The following is a 15975-nucleotide window of genomic DNA, read 5'->3' on the forward strand; positions in this document are numbered from 1 at the left end:
TTAATATAAAAGAATAACAAACGTTTTCCTCCATAAATAAAGAAACCAATTTGATTCAAATATGGAGGGACAGGTGCACTTTGATATCGCTGTATCAATATAATATTATTTGTATATTTGTATCAATATCTTATCTATTGGCAGTCCTCGGTACAAATCCGGAGATTATAGATATGCGAGTAAAGTAGCGTAATAATTTTTGCATTTTCTGATATACTGCGCACCAATAATCCGTAATATTACTTTTTGATAATTTACTCATGTTTACCTCTTAAAAGGCTGGACTTGCTTACCCACCACATACCGCACACCGCATCTGAGGACATAAGTCTCCTTGGCGGTGCCCACATACACGGAAAATTTGCTCGTTGTCAAACGAGAAAAGCTGCCCGAAGGAGCTCTCTGAAATCTGGTAGCCTTAGCATCTTTGTGCTGAAAGAAAGTAATCCAGAAGTACATAATATGTAATTCATTGGATTGAGAAGAGAGGGAAGTGAATTCTTCACTGACTGGGATTAAATTGATTGGACATGATCAATTCGCCGAAATGATTACAAAACTTTTTAAAAGCCTTGAAATTCTTTTTAGAAGCCACCAGATCTGTATATCCGACAGGACCTATAACAGGGCCACGGATAGTAGCGAGAAGCTCCATTCGGTAATCATAGAGAAGGGGAAAGGGACAAGACCAGGAAAAGGCTGGACTACAAAATTCTTTTACACGCGATGATGTAACACAAAAGACAGAATATTCTGAAGCTTAGATATTTAAAAAAAAACATAGAGACATACCGTTAAATAATTCCTTTTCTATAATTAAAAAAAAGCATAATATATTTTAGGCCTTTTATAGCAAAATAAATTTAAAATCATAATTACACTGGTCCTATAACTAGCGTGCACTCCCGCTTACTGCCATTAACCGACTAATTAAACGATTTTCTTCTTTTGTTTTGTACTTTTCGCACAAACACCGGCCACAGAACAGCGTGTCTGTCTTCCTTGTTATAAGTTCTATTCTCGTGTTCTTTCTTATACACTAAAACAGATATTATTGTGGTTTTTGCCTCACTTTCATTCGTATAATTGAACGTAGTTATGCAGAAAGCACCCAGTCCACAATTTTGAAAAATGAGATATTGATGTTATCGGGTACATTAAGGTCATCTGCTAAAAACAGCCAGACCACTTTCATTAAAAAACTGTATTAATCACCTCCGGAAAAAGGTGTCAATCACAAAAACGGCATTTCTTAATTTGCAGCAAACAGCAGCACCAGAAAAATAACTGAGTTGGTTTACCCTGAAGATGGCTCCTGCAATGGTAGCCAAAACGTCGAAACAAATCCAACACACACGGTATCACCCGAAAAAGAAACATATTGATCACATTTTTAATGTACAGAATATTGATTTAAAAAACTTTTATATTCAATTTAAGTAAAATTTTCGATGTTTTTTTAAAAATCCCCTTTGTATTAGAGCAAAAAAAAAATCTGTTAAGAAATTTTACTATATTTATTTAATAACATGTAGCTCCCGAAAAAAATCTGCCAATAATGGCGGCAGAAAACTAACCTTTTTATGATTTAGTTCGTCAAAAATTATGAACCCAAATTATTATTACAAATATAAAATGTACTTGCGTAAAAATAAATTAATATATTACATTTTCTTAAGCTAATGTATTTTTTTTCATACACATAACTCTCTTATCAAATACGGATTTCAAAGAAAAAAGGCACATTAGGTTGAAATTTAATATAACCTTTTTAAAATCAACCATCTTGTAGATTTTGAATGCTTTTGTGTAAGTTTTCCGAACGCGACAGCTCTAGTTAATCGACCAGTACAGGTCGATGTAATTCAGAAATTGCTTGCTAACAAAACTATGATTCAAAAATCTTCCCCCGCAGGATCCTAAAACTGCATTTCATATGGGCCCCATTATTGCATATCCTTTATATTAATGATAAGGAAAACATCTTTAAATTTTCCGAATATAAAATATTTGCTGATGACACAAAAATATACAAGGAAGTCACATCTCTAAAAGATTGTCTTCACATGCAAGAAGATCATTGAAAACTTCTCGACTTTATTACTATTAAAAATAATGCATAACTACGCCTTTGTTTGTTGTTATCGCAAACCGTTTATTTTTTAAAGTAAAATGTATTAAGAAAATTGTATTTATTTATTTGACAAATTGTAGTCTGTATTACTTTACGGGCTGTTTAATTCATTACGTTATGCAGACTGAAGTTAGAAGCTAATGAATAGAAAGCAAATAGCTGCTTAGCTGCCGATATGTACAGTAAAATAGATCCATATTATCCGCAGAAGCCGAATTTAGCAAGAGAATTTCCCTATTAATGGGTGAATTTTGACTTGCATTTTCACGGCTTTAGGGTGTGTAAAACGGTGCATGAGATCTTGCTCTAGTATAATTATTGGGAACACACAAACTGATCTCTTTCAGTGTATTCGGATTATTTGATTTATTTACTTATTTTATTTATTTATTTAAACGCATTTAAGGCTTTTACATGTTTTATATATATTTATATACACATATAAATACAGACATGTATTTTACACTTCCAGAAATCAGCCCATAGAAATGTTTCCCACGAAAAATTAGACTATGTTTATATCATAAAAAAATTTAAACAGTAATATTGATATATTTTCACTACTTTTAATATTAAGTAGGGCAAACAACAACATATTATTAGTCTAGATTTTGTTTTAATGTCCTTTATGTTTTTCGATGCTTCTTTTATTATTTTTCAATGTTTTTTACTATTCTTAAATTGTAATATTCATCTATATAACTTGTAAAAATGGATTATTAACTAATAAACAAATAAATACATTCATAAATAAATAAATAAATAAATAAGTAAATTAATAAATATATAAATAATAAAATATATGTATATTATGGAGTTCACCTTGAGAGTCCATGTTTCAACCCCGTAGAGAAGTATTGACCACACATAGCACTTGACCATCCTCTGTCTCAGTTTTAAATTAAGACTATCACTGCAGAAGAATGATTTCATGCCATTGAATGCTGATCGTGCTATTTCTATTCTGCATCTAATTTCCGTATCCGGATCCAGATCAGAAGTGATTTGACTGCCGAGGTATTTAAAGTTTGTCACTCTCTCTATTGTTTGACCATTTATTCGCAATACAGCATTATTGTGAAGGTTTCGGCTAAACACTATCATCTTTGTTTTGGCCACATTGATGTTCAAGATCATTACTCTACCAGCTTCGTCAATTTTATTAAGAAGTTCCTGAAGGACAGATGGCAGACCTGATATGGCACAAAAAGAAAAGATGTATATTATAATTTTAAAATAGTTTTTTTTTCTTTATAAATGTTTTTTCCCATATAATAATACGATATTATCTATAATACGATACATTAATTAAAACCACTTATCTGTCGCCTACTTATCCTATCAATGAACTCAATTAAACAAAGAATATTTTTTTATTGATTTTATTAAGTAAATGTATGAACAAATAATGATAAGTTATGTCAACAGATAATTATTTTGATATGTATGGTTTTGATGAAACTATGATATTGTGTTCAAAATGCAACAAGAAGCTGTGCTTGACACAAAAAAAATGTTTTTGAAAATTCATACAGAAATAATTTTTACCATATACATACATATTATTAAAATATTTTTTTATTTGAAATACTAAATGTTATTAATTATTTGTATATAACCACTTATTAACTTTTCTGTTTACCGGTTTCGAGACGTACCCGTCTCTTCGTCAGGACACCAATTACACCAACATGCAAAACCTACTATACACCTTCACCATAATTGTTGCACATTAATATAAAACCAACATGACATGCATTTTAATAAGCAGGTGCACTGATTAGAACAAACATGCACTGATTAAAATATGAAAATATTATTTGTTGTTTGAGAAATAGTTTTAAAAAGGTAGAGAGGATTGAGGGAGGGGTCGAGCTAAATAGGTTTAGGGTGACTATTACAGTGAACCATCGTATAAAGGACTATATTTAAAAGGTTGTTTGATTCGTGATCAAAGGAACATTATTTTTTAAAGCTTACCTAATGTGGAATATTTCCATATTAGTTACTTTTAAACCATTATTATTTGTATGTAAGGTTTGAACTCCTGTATTTTAATTAAAGTCCTGATTTCAATTGGTTTGCGAGCTCGGAGAAATTAGTATTGCAAAGACACCTCATATGTTCTATCAAAATATCAAAATTGTTCTTCCTACATAAACTGAAGGACAAGAATTTCATTTTAATTGATTAACACCTGAATTATTTAATAAACTAGGTTTCTTTTTATTACTAAGCAATAGTTTAACAATATTGTTATTTGTGTAAAAAGCACATTTTATATTATTCTGTAAAAATTTTGATACATTTGTGGATATAGTATTTACAAAAATAATTATTCTCCATTTACTACCATTTTATTGTATTTTATTTTATTAAAATAAACCGCTAATCTGCCTTTTACAAAAAAATATAATACTAACATATTTGGCTTAATATATGAAGACCTGTAATAAAATTGGGCCTAAGCACCAGAAAAGTGAAAAAAAGTTACAAGGGTTTAAAGATAAACTCAGTTTTTTTGGTATACAGCATATATTTTTTAATTCTTTAAAATGTGTACAAATGTGTAAGAAATAAGTTTAGTGAAAATTATATAGTAAAATATTATTTTAAAAGGGTATAAAATAACAAAGTAATTGAGAAGGCCTTAAGACCAACTGCTATTTCATTAGTCAGGCCTAAGTGCCTAGCGTAAAAACATAAAATAGGGCCTATCACCAACATCCATTAAAATGTCTGATTTTTAATTCAAGGATGCGTAAAACTAATAATTTTGAACAAAAAAATACATCGTTTATAATGTAGGTATGTAAATTAAAAATAATAATTATTAATCAATGGAAAAATATATCTATCATAACTCTCTACTAGAAAAGATTTTTGTAGAAATTTTTGTGTTCTTCAGAAGACATATACTCGATCATGTTGAGTAAATCTTTTTTTTTTCGTCCGTGATCCGGCTTTGGTAATCTAATTGGCGTAGTTTAAAGGTTTTATATCGCCAATTAATTTATTTATTTTTAAATTTAATTAATTTATTACTTATCTTAGCTCGTGAATAGTGGCTTTCTTGTCGTGGAAACAATTTAACATGCCCGATGACTTGGTTTTCGTCTTCATGATCGAATTTTCGATATTTTTTCTTATTACCCCTTTTTCGGTGAGGATAGTCTCTCCGCGTTTTTTTCTCTATTAGTAGGGCTCGAATACCTTAATACTTACTACAAATATATAAATAAAAGTGGCACGACAGACATTGACTACTTGACCATTGTCATTAGGGACAGTGTAATAAACAGTACACTGCCTTTTGCTTTCTGATGGGTTTTTGTATTTCCCATTTCTCCGTCTTTTAATGTTTGAAATATGGAATAATCCCATTAAATATGCACTTTGCTTCAACCAGTCACCAGCTTCGTAAAATTATTTATGCAACTGCAGTTTTTGATCATAAAGAAGACTTTTACAGTCATTCTGGCACTTGCAAGTGAACTGAAAAAAAAGTCAACTTTACGGAGGACTGTCAAAAATAACCCTAAATGCCACTTTCTAAGGTTAACATACAAGCAATACTACAAAATATTTACCTGGGTGAATATGTATTTCACTTTTGACATTTCGAAAAGCCGTATTTTTATCGCTTTCTTGCCAAAAAATAAATATTCACCCACCTATCTGATAATCTCGCAGGAGTAATTAGGAAAATGCCCAATGTTTCTTTTAAATTAAGCTGTAAAGCTATTAATCTTCTAAATTATTTATGAAATACATACTAAATTGTACATGAATTTTAGTTAAAACGTTTGAATAAAATTTGTAAAATTTGGTATAACGGGGTCAATTTAGCACTTAGCTATAAATATAGAAAAATCCTTTTAAAATCTCAGAATAAATTATGCAGTATCATGCGAAGGAACATAAAATACACCGCTATTCTTAAAACTTTAGCGATTCACTCAAAGATTGTATTTTAAGCCGATATTTTTCCAAACTAAAATAATTGAAATATCAGACGCCGTGCAATTCGAAAACGAAATTCGCCGACAATTATTTCGAATTCCCCATACAAACATAAACATTTTGACAGCCGGTTCTTCATTTAAAAAATGGCAGAAAATATCACTCACTATTTGGTGATCGTGTTCACACGTGATTTCTCCTCCCAGGCTACGTGCTTTGACCCCTGAGCACCTCAGACATCGTTTGCACATCCCTAGATTCTGAACGCTAGTTAAAACTTGTCAAAAATTTATCAAAACAGATTTTTAAAAACAAATCGGCTTACCGAAGTATTCGGAGAACTTATTGCTGGTACAATCACATTTTTAGTAGAACAATATTGTTTCCCTTGGGCTTTTAACTTTTTATTTTCACTTAACTTATTAAAACCACTTCTTTTCCGCTTTATTGTAAAAGGCGTATCCGGGTCACAAGTCTCGCGTCCAGCCATTTTGTATGAAATGCTTAGCGCTGCGATTAATCACGTAGGCCCTTATATGCGTTAATGGGTATTGTACTTAGGCTCCATCCCATATACATGACTTCAGATTGATATAAAATATTTTTTTCTGGTACATAAGTTCTAATTTGTGTTATTGGCATAGGCATATAGAACATTTCCTCATACTCAACGTCATTTTTTATTTTTTGGTATTTAAGCCCTATTTTATTACAGGTCTTCATATATATATATATTTTTTAAAACAGAAATTTCTTTATACCCAAGATTTATAAAAAAAATTAAACCAAAAAATTAACCTAAAAATTATACAGCATATTCAGTAGAAAGTTTGAACAATTCAAGAATAAATGTAAAAACAAAATTAAATAAAAAAACATTCTACAGTAATACAACAAGAAAATCATAAGTACTGTTTCCTACAGCTGGGTAAAGTGACAAAAAACTGTATTTATTTTGAAATGCATGAATAAATAAATATAATTACCATTCACCATCTTTGAAAAAGTTCAAAAGGTTTGTTCTATAAGAAAAATACCCTTCACTAAATATATCAGATACGTCGGAATATTTATTGCCGAGTTCACGAAGTCTGTTTAATACGGCATTTCAAGTATACACTGTCCGAAAATTGTTGCTACAAAGCGGTGGCACTTGTCTAGTCATTCTTCCAGGCACCCTATAGTTGATAAGAGATTATGAGTATTATTATAATTACTGTTGACAGGATATAAAAATTGTTTGATTGATTTTTTCTTTAGTTTCCTATTTAAAAGAGTATTTTTTAAATCAGTGGCACATCCATTAAAAATAGCATTTTCATACAAGTACACACGTTTTTGTAATTCAGTATCGATTTTAATTTATACCTTCTTTTATATTTTCACGTATAAAACGATTTTCAAATTATTACCTTCGTATTAAACAAAGGATATATCGGCATCTCATTTACGAAAAAGTTCAATGATTAAAAAAAAAAAACATTCGTTAATAGACTTCTCCACTAAACCAACAATAAAATTATGTATTGTATTATCAGCCCTATGATTTTTTTAAAGTTTTGTATTTCAGGGCCCATATTCCAACGGGATATTAACATTAAATTGCAATTTTATCTATAAAGTGAAATTAAGTTTTCTGTATGAAAAACATAATACGTGTAAAATTTTTTTCTAAATATGTTCAGCTACAAGTATGCACATTTTCGTAAGTTGTGACGAAGAAGTTCCGGGGGCGAAGCACCCACCTGAACTTTCCCATTCACCGACTAGATGAGCCAAGTAAAGCAAGAGACCATTAAAACCTTTTACCAAATCAAATCCCCTCCATTCCATGTGACCTATGCACCACATGAATCCTCGAACAAAACATATTTACTTTTACACGTCTTTAAAAAAAAAAAAATATTATGTTGTTTTTTTAAAAATTATTTTTAAAATTATTGCTATGTTTGTACTTACCTGAATTGTTTTTTGTAAATGCCCCTTGGGCGTTTTGCAAAATAAAATAGAAATATTTCTTTCCTCAATGTGCTCTGCATCATTGTTGTTGTGTCTATTAAACCAGAGATTGTATTCGGAAAAAAAGTTGAAAATAAATAACACAATGAACGAAAAGTAGTACTACGAGTGCCGGCAAATTTTTGAATTTCCGACCAAAAATACGGATTCACTAGCTGTAACAGAGATAACACAAGCCTTCCGACCGAATTCACAACAAAAGATTATCTACAAACGCATCCTTTTACATTTACTTTAACAAACATTTTGTTAGTAGTTAGGCGTATACTCTCATCGTTGGTGATAATTTATATTTATTTATTTAATACGTTTGCGTACACTCAAAAAATACATTCAAGGCATACATAACACGGCAAAAAATAAGCAAAAGAATTTGAAAAAAAAATTATAAAGAAGAAAAAAAAAAGAATCTGAGATGAATAAGTCACTCAGATACCAAAATAATATTAAAATTCCTTAATTTCACACAACTCATTATCAAAATAGCCTTGTCTTCAAATTTGTAAAAAAATATAATAATCTCCTTAATGAACTAAAAACAATTAAAAATAATATATCAATAAATTAATTTAACGTAAATCTAAATGAATTTTTTGAACACGTGCAAAAACTGCATTAAATGTTAATTAGTATGAATGTATTATTATTTATGTTTTTTATTTATATATTAACCTATGGCATTGTCTCCGTAATTTACCCTAGCTGATATATTGATAAGTAAATCACATTTAATAAAAAAAGGGATTAACACGCACTCGAGCAACAGAGATGTTTACAAGCATTGGTATTTTATGGATTATGTTGTGTCAAAGTCACGTTACTTCCCTTTTGCATTAAATGTACGCGAAACAATATATTTATAGTACATGCAAATAATACGAATATTTAAATGAATACATTCTGGAAGCAAACATTATATATTTGCTTATCTTACGGCCTTTACATTTCTATACTCAGAACTTTAAAAGTTTGTATAGGATGAGAAAAAAATACCCATCATGATTATATCTATTTTGGGCAAGTTATCGGATTTCTCTTGTAAAAAACCAATTTCAGTCATAATGCCATGGATGTTTATAAATGAAAACAAAAAAAAACAAAGGAAAAGACGAAATTTAACTTTAATAAGTAAAAAGCCACAAGCCGCCCGCGTCGGAGTATCTCAGTATAGGATTTGAGTGAACGTAGGATATATAAGTCACGCGTGACGTCATCAACCCTTTTAGCCAGTTACGGGCCGTTTTATTTCTATCAAACTTTAAATAGGAAATTATAAATGAAAACATTCGTTTCAGATTTTGATAGTAATATGGTTCCAATCGTAAAAATATTCTTTAAATACTGAATACATTAAAAATCATATCCCCAGTTTATGAAAATACCCTATTATATACTTAATTTTTGTAGTATTTTTCACACAGCGAATTTTCAATCTCCAAATTACAAAATATTTATTTTCTCCGTTTTTCGTTTTATGTAGAAACGTCCTTCTTTCTTATGACGGCAGTATACATGTTTAGAATTTTAGAAATTGCAAATTTAACGAAAACAGGTGACAATTAAAACAACACGGCGACGCGTCGAAGATGAAATCTTAAAAAATGTTATCTGGGCCAGCTTTTTCAATGATTTTGAGTTTCCTCGTTGAAGTACTGGGTCATCTGGTGGAGTCTGTATAAGGTCCTTCAACGGATACTCCAGCACCAAGCCATAACCTCAACGTCAGCAGCTTCTCTGATGACATCAGAAGATTAAAACGGTTCCATTTGATTTAAGATTTTGATAAAGATTTCCAATCATGATCTCTTCAAAATGAATCAATCGGACTATCACACCAACGCGGTTCGTGTTACAATTTTACATTGAAATGATGATCGAAATATATATTCGAGTTCGAAAATGTGTATTAATTAAAATATATAAATAAAATATATATATAAAATACAAAAATACAATAAAAAAGGCTCAGTAAATTTCAATCAAAGATTGATGGGAAGTTTAAAGACAGTAGATCTTGCTACATAAAATAAATAAAAATCACTTTCGCCAAAAGGCAGTCCTTGTTTTGAAAATTCTACCAGCAAGCGGATAAATTTGGTCTATATCCTGTCAATGACAGAAAACCTTAGATTCGCCGATTCGTAGATAGGCATTCGGGATAGAAAAAAAAATCCGAAGATTGGTCGTCTGATTATATTGTCTATGGCGGTCATAATGTGATCGTTACAATATCCAAAGAAATATGGTTGAGTAAAAACATTTACTCTTCCTACTGGCATTACCATTGGCAAGCTGGTTCTGCAAGCAGGAAACTAATTCAGCTTAAGCCACCTATGTCCAAGGTAGTCATTGAGAAAAATCACATAAAGGAAAGCACTCTCCATTGCACCTAAATTGATTGTAATACCATGGATCAATCAGAAAAAATACATAAGCAAATAAGCACTTCTTTTTTTCTACAAACTACTGTAGCCAAGTATTCTGAGTGTGAAGTCTGACGGGTTTAACACGGATAGTATCCGTAGTCTTTTAAGTAAAGATACCTCAGAATTTTCTTCTGAACCATCTCTAGCATTACAGAGTTCTTTAACTAGTAGGGCGTCCAGATCAGATTAGCCCAGAGCAACCCCTCTACCAAGGCCTGGGCACTGACAAAGCCCCTAGCGGCAGAATGAGCTTAAAGTGGTTACCGGAAAGTTTTCAGAAAGACAAAATTTCATACTACATATTCTGCCGCTCGCTTGCGTTGTTTTGCTTCAAAACGGTTTAAATTTTTTTCAAAAACTCTTGTATTAGAAATAAAAAATAAAGCCAATTAAGTGTTCCACGAAACCACGATAAAAAAAATCCGGTAAAATTATAAAAAGGAAGCAAAAAAAAAATACTAAACATAATTATGAGTGGGAGTGTATGTGTGTGAGGGTGCGTGGGTATGGGAGTAAGGTTTAGTTAGGGTGACGGTGAATGTGTGTGAGTTTGATGTCAGTGAATATGTCAAAAATATTTCTCTATTAAATGTTAAGACAGATTATAGAAAAACACGATTTTCAAACAAGCGCAAAAACTATTCTCGAGCACCTAAGGAAAGTTTTCATGTTTGAATAGGGGTTTTAAGTGCTGTGGTCCCAATTCAAAAGAAAATTAAAAATCTTATTCTAAAGCTCACGTTTTCATGTTTACTACATGTTGGCGTGATTTTGCGTTTAAAATGGCTCTAAGCCAAATATACATTTGAATCATAATATATAGATAAATTATAAACATTGTAGTTTCATTAACTTAAATATGATGCTTCGTGGTTAGTGCTCGTATTCAGAGATAAAACTCAAGGTAAAGAAATGATATTCTTCTGTAAGTAGACATACACAAATAAAATGTTATTCAAAAACATTTTTTAACTTAGATATTTGAATTGATAACATCAGGTGCATTTTTGAGAAATATGATTAATAATTTAGCTTGGCTGTGAAGTTTAATATATAAAAAGCACTTAATAGAACAAAAAGTGTGATAAAATTTTTAAGTGTATTTTTTTTTTAGAAAGTTTTTACAAAAAAGGTGGGATAACACATTTTTACAGAAAACATAAAACTGTGTAATGACAATAATGAAAAAAATTTAAACAATGCTGCTTCGAAAAAAAAAGTACGTGAACGAAAGTAAAATTGTTTTTTTGTTTTTAAATGTGAAATTATCAATAGAAAACATTTTATTGTGAAGGAAAATTTTGATTTAAAATGTTTTAAACTAGACGTTAACAAAACCGTAGGAAAAATACAGACGTTAAATTTACTATCAATATGAATCCCTAAATTACAAAACGTTACCTGCCGTTTGTAATTAACAAAACTTGTCGACACTATTGTCGTTATTGTTATTTCCCCATGGAAATATCACATACTACGAATACCGATAAAAGTATTTGAAATGGATTTAGAATAATTAATTGTATTTTCAAAATCAATTTGGATATTGTGGAAAAATGTTTTAATGCATAATTTTTTTTTATGTTTATTTTTTTAATACGTCACTAGAAGAACGCGACATGTTTGGCCTTGATTGTTATGACGAAGATTTGGTACAATGTTAAACAAATTTGAATGGTCAGGAACAAATAAACATGAATCGTGACCTACTAGGGGCGTGGCCAATGGAATGTCCGTTTTTGCAGGAATTCAAAGTTACAAATTTAAAAATATTTTTTATACTACTCTTACTTTTTCGTCTGGACAGTATTTCATAGACCTTTATTACTTTAAAAATGTTTTTAAAAAAACGCGATATTTCCCTATTCTGGCAAAAAATGCATCTATTGCATTTTTGCAATCTTGTTATGATGTTAGGCACATTGGAGAAGCCGTGTAAATAGACTTCTGCTTTGCGAATTTAAATATATTTTTTATATAGCGGACAATTAAATTATTTTCCCCAAAACTGCCAATGTGAGCTAGTGGATTATGCAGCCAAGAATCTATTAAATGTACTCGAACCGGAGAAAATCAATACGTAAAAACACTGACTAACCTGGTGTTGAGTCTTCTTCTTTGTCGGCGATCAGCTCACGCGCTAACGGGAAAACTGGTGATCGGGAAAACTGCATACACACAATTGTTTGGAGTCTGGAGGCGGCGCGGCGGATGATGATTGATGGCGATAGATGATACAAATGTTCGCGGCGTTATATTGACTTTCACGGCAAAAAAGGCGAAATACTTTCAACAATTAGAAAAGCGTGTGCACATAACTCGCTGAAAAAAGTGAAGAATGGCGCGGAGGACGAGCAGTGTTGCCAACCAACAAATGTCCCGTCAGGCGTGGCAACCTTACAAATCAAAATTAGCCAGTTTCTACTTACATGCGATTCTTCTGGCTAAAATACATTGAAACAAATTATCGGCTCAACCACACATACTGATCTTAATTCGCAACAATACGTTAAGCATCTTAAAACAGCGTTATATTGTTGCATATCCAGTAACATGGTTTTTGGTTAACACGTCGAGGTATTACGGAGAATATCTAAGTTTAAACTATTTTTTTAAAGTAAGAAATAGTATCTTGATATAGAAGTTTGTGTAGCTTTGAACCAATCGGTAGAAAAAAAAAAGTGGTTAAAAACAAAGTTGTTTTATATTTATTTTATTATAATAAATAACCACAAAATTAGTGCTTCAAATATATAATGTATTTTTTATAAATGTCACTTTTGGATCATGATTCTGACAGTGACTTATTTTTTTTGACACATTTTTGCACAACACCATCTTAATGTACCTACTTGAAATAATTTGTTAAAATTTGTATTAAAAAAAAATAATATACGTACATGAATGGTAAAACAGGTATATATAACGTGGGAGGAGTGGATGACCATAAAAGATGATTATGATCAGATAAATCAAAATCTTAAGTCTGGTCATGTCAAAAGCAGGCAGAACCGAAGGGCATGTACGACAATATGTATGAATGTGGAAGAAGCTAGGAATGTATGCCAGGATAGATGTTTGTAGCGGTCCATCCTCTGTGCCTACCCCTACGGGGAAATGGAGAGATGGTTGTAGTAGTAGTAGATAGATTTTTTTTTCTTCAAAAAAGAAATATTTGCGTTGCTGTGATTTACCCAAATATTTCATTTTTTGGAGGTTTTTTAAACAAATTTCAAAGATTTTACTTTATATTTTCGTAAATTACAATGTTCAGGGTGACGCGTGTTGAAGTTGGCATTTTTTGTATTAACACTTCAATGTCCATTTTTTCTAATTCTAACTAAAAGTTTGTTTTTTTATTTTTTCAGTTATAATCTCATATTTTAGTTTATGTGGACAATATGCTTCTTCAGGCATCAAAAGGTTAAAAAAAACAAGAATGTAAGGAAACAAGAAATTACGATTTTTTTATATAATAATGAAAGTTGCGGAAACAATTATAATTTAAAATCTTTAAAAAAAAAAAAAAAAACACCCTTTAAACAGCTAAATTACACTTTTGACAGAATTCGTGCAACTGAATTTTTGTTCAAAATTTTATCGAAAATTTTTACCCTGGTGGCGTCTTTTTAAAATAAATTATAATGGCTAGTATGTCTACAGTATAAAAATTAAAGCTTTTAATAAAAAAAAAATCTTCAATATAGGTATAATTTATACGCTTATTGAAAGTCAAAATGTAAATAAATAAAAAGAACAACACAAAGAGATAGTCAGGTTTCAATAAATAACTACACATTCCAAAAATAATAAAATAAAGTAACACACTATTAGTTCCACATACTGCTATCTTCCATGTACTCATTAAGTCCATAATAGGCCTTTTTTTGAAGTACACTTTTTATGAAAATTTTTAATTTATTGTTCGTCATAATTAGGACACTGTCGGAAATTCTATTTTAGAAGCGTACGCAGTGCCCCACAGACGATGTGCTAACCTTACTTAGCTTCAATTTCGGGATTACCAATTTGTCTTTATTTCTAGTGTTGTGATTATGATTGTCGCTATTTATTTGAAAGAGAGATAAATTTTTACGCATATACATAATAGTATTATAAATATACTCACTATATACCGTCATAATGTTTATTTAAAAAAAAAAATATTTCTTAAAGAATCGCGAAACAAGTTGCCGAGTGATAAACATGTTTGAAATCACTTCTAAATCGGTATGTAGCAGATTGTCTACATCGGGCATTGTGGGGTTAATATTTCGTTTAAATTTTATTTTTCATCTCAGCAATTTTTTAATTGAATTTTAGGCATATTGATTTTTAATCAGTTCTGTTTTGCTCGCACGCGCACGAGGGACGTCGGCGGTAGCGTTAAGCTCGGGTTTCCTAGGACAGCGGTGCCCGTATTTTAACGGCCGTAGTGAACATTGATGCGGTTGACAGCCGTCGTAACGGTGACTAGAGAGTGGTTTCCTATAAAAATGGTGTTGATAACACCATTAAAAAATAAAACCACTCTCTAGTCACCACTACGACGACTGTCCACCGCATCACCGTTCACTACGGCCGTTAAGATACGGGCACCGCTGTCCTAGGAAACCCTAGCTTTAGCACCCAAAAAGAAATGAAGACATGAGTCGATGAAGGTCTCAGGTGTTTTTAATTTTTTATTTAAATGTTTTATTATTTGGTATTGTTTTTAAGTTTTCTGATGTATTATTTAAGTTTTTCCCTCAATTTAATATGTATTGCATCTATGTAAAATTTAATTTTTTGAAAATTAAGGGTTTGGAGATTTGATAAATTAGTTACAATATTTGAGTTTGTCCAAATGTTTGTAGACAAAATACTGGATTTCACCCCCTCGGGAGTCATTCAGATTAACAAATTACAACAGGGATGGAGAATACCTTAAATAAGGGAATATAGAAGTCTAAGCATTTACAGGGCTTATGAGGAAGGATTGAAGAAATATGGATGTTCAAACCATGATGGGATGTTGGCGGCCTCCGTGGTGTAGTGGTCAAGACGCTTGACTCACGCACGGAAGGTTCCGGGTTCGATTCCCGGTGAGAACACAAAAATTAAAAATGTGATTTTTCTCACGCCTGGGTGCTCTGTGATGTAATTCACCACTGTAATTAGGCCTTTTGACCTGTTGTGGTGCAAAAAAAAAATGCAAAAAAATGTAAAAACATGGGCAAAATAGTGAATGTTACATAGTGTGTAAAGTGGCCACTTAAACCAGCCAATGACAGGTCATAAGCCCTGTAAATGCCTAGACTTCCATATTCCCTTATTTAAGGTATTCTCCATCCGTGTTGTAATTTCGTAAATTAGTGTTTTTTTCTTCTTTGAAAGTTTGTAGAATAAATGCTTTTTTAAAGATGTCATCAATTGAGGGTACATCCGGTTCTA

At 31.1% G+C, this 15975-nt stretch overlaps 1 protein-coding gene across 1 annotated transcript in view; it reads left to right on the top strand.

The window, feature by feature from the left end:
• LOC148276455 (uncharacterized) overlaps positions 1–15975 on the top strand; it is a gene marked incomplete at its 3' end in the record, with an annotated part of 265755 nt that overhangs the window by 26780 nt on the left and 223000 nt on the right. The gene's annotated exons all lie outside the window — the stretch shown is intronic.

This window comes from Micrasema longulum, unplaced genomic scaffold (genome assembly GCF_059751315.1).
Source record: "Micrasema longulum isolate JH-2025_06_02 unplaced genomic scaffold, ASM5975131v1 h1tg001216l, whole genome shotgun sequence".
Lineage (NCBI taxonomy): Eukaryota > Metazoa > Arthropoda > Insecta > Trichoptera > Brachycentridae > Micrasema > Micrasema longulum.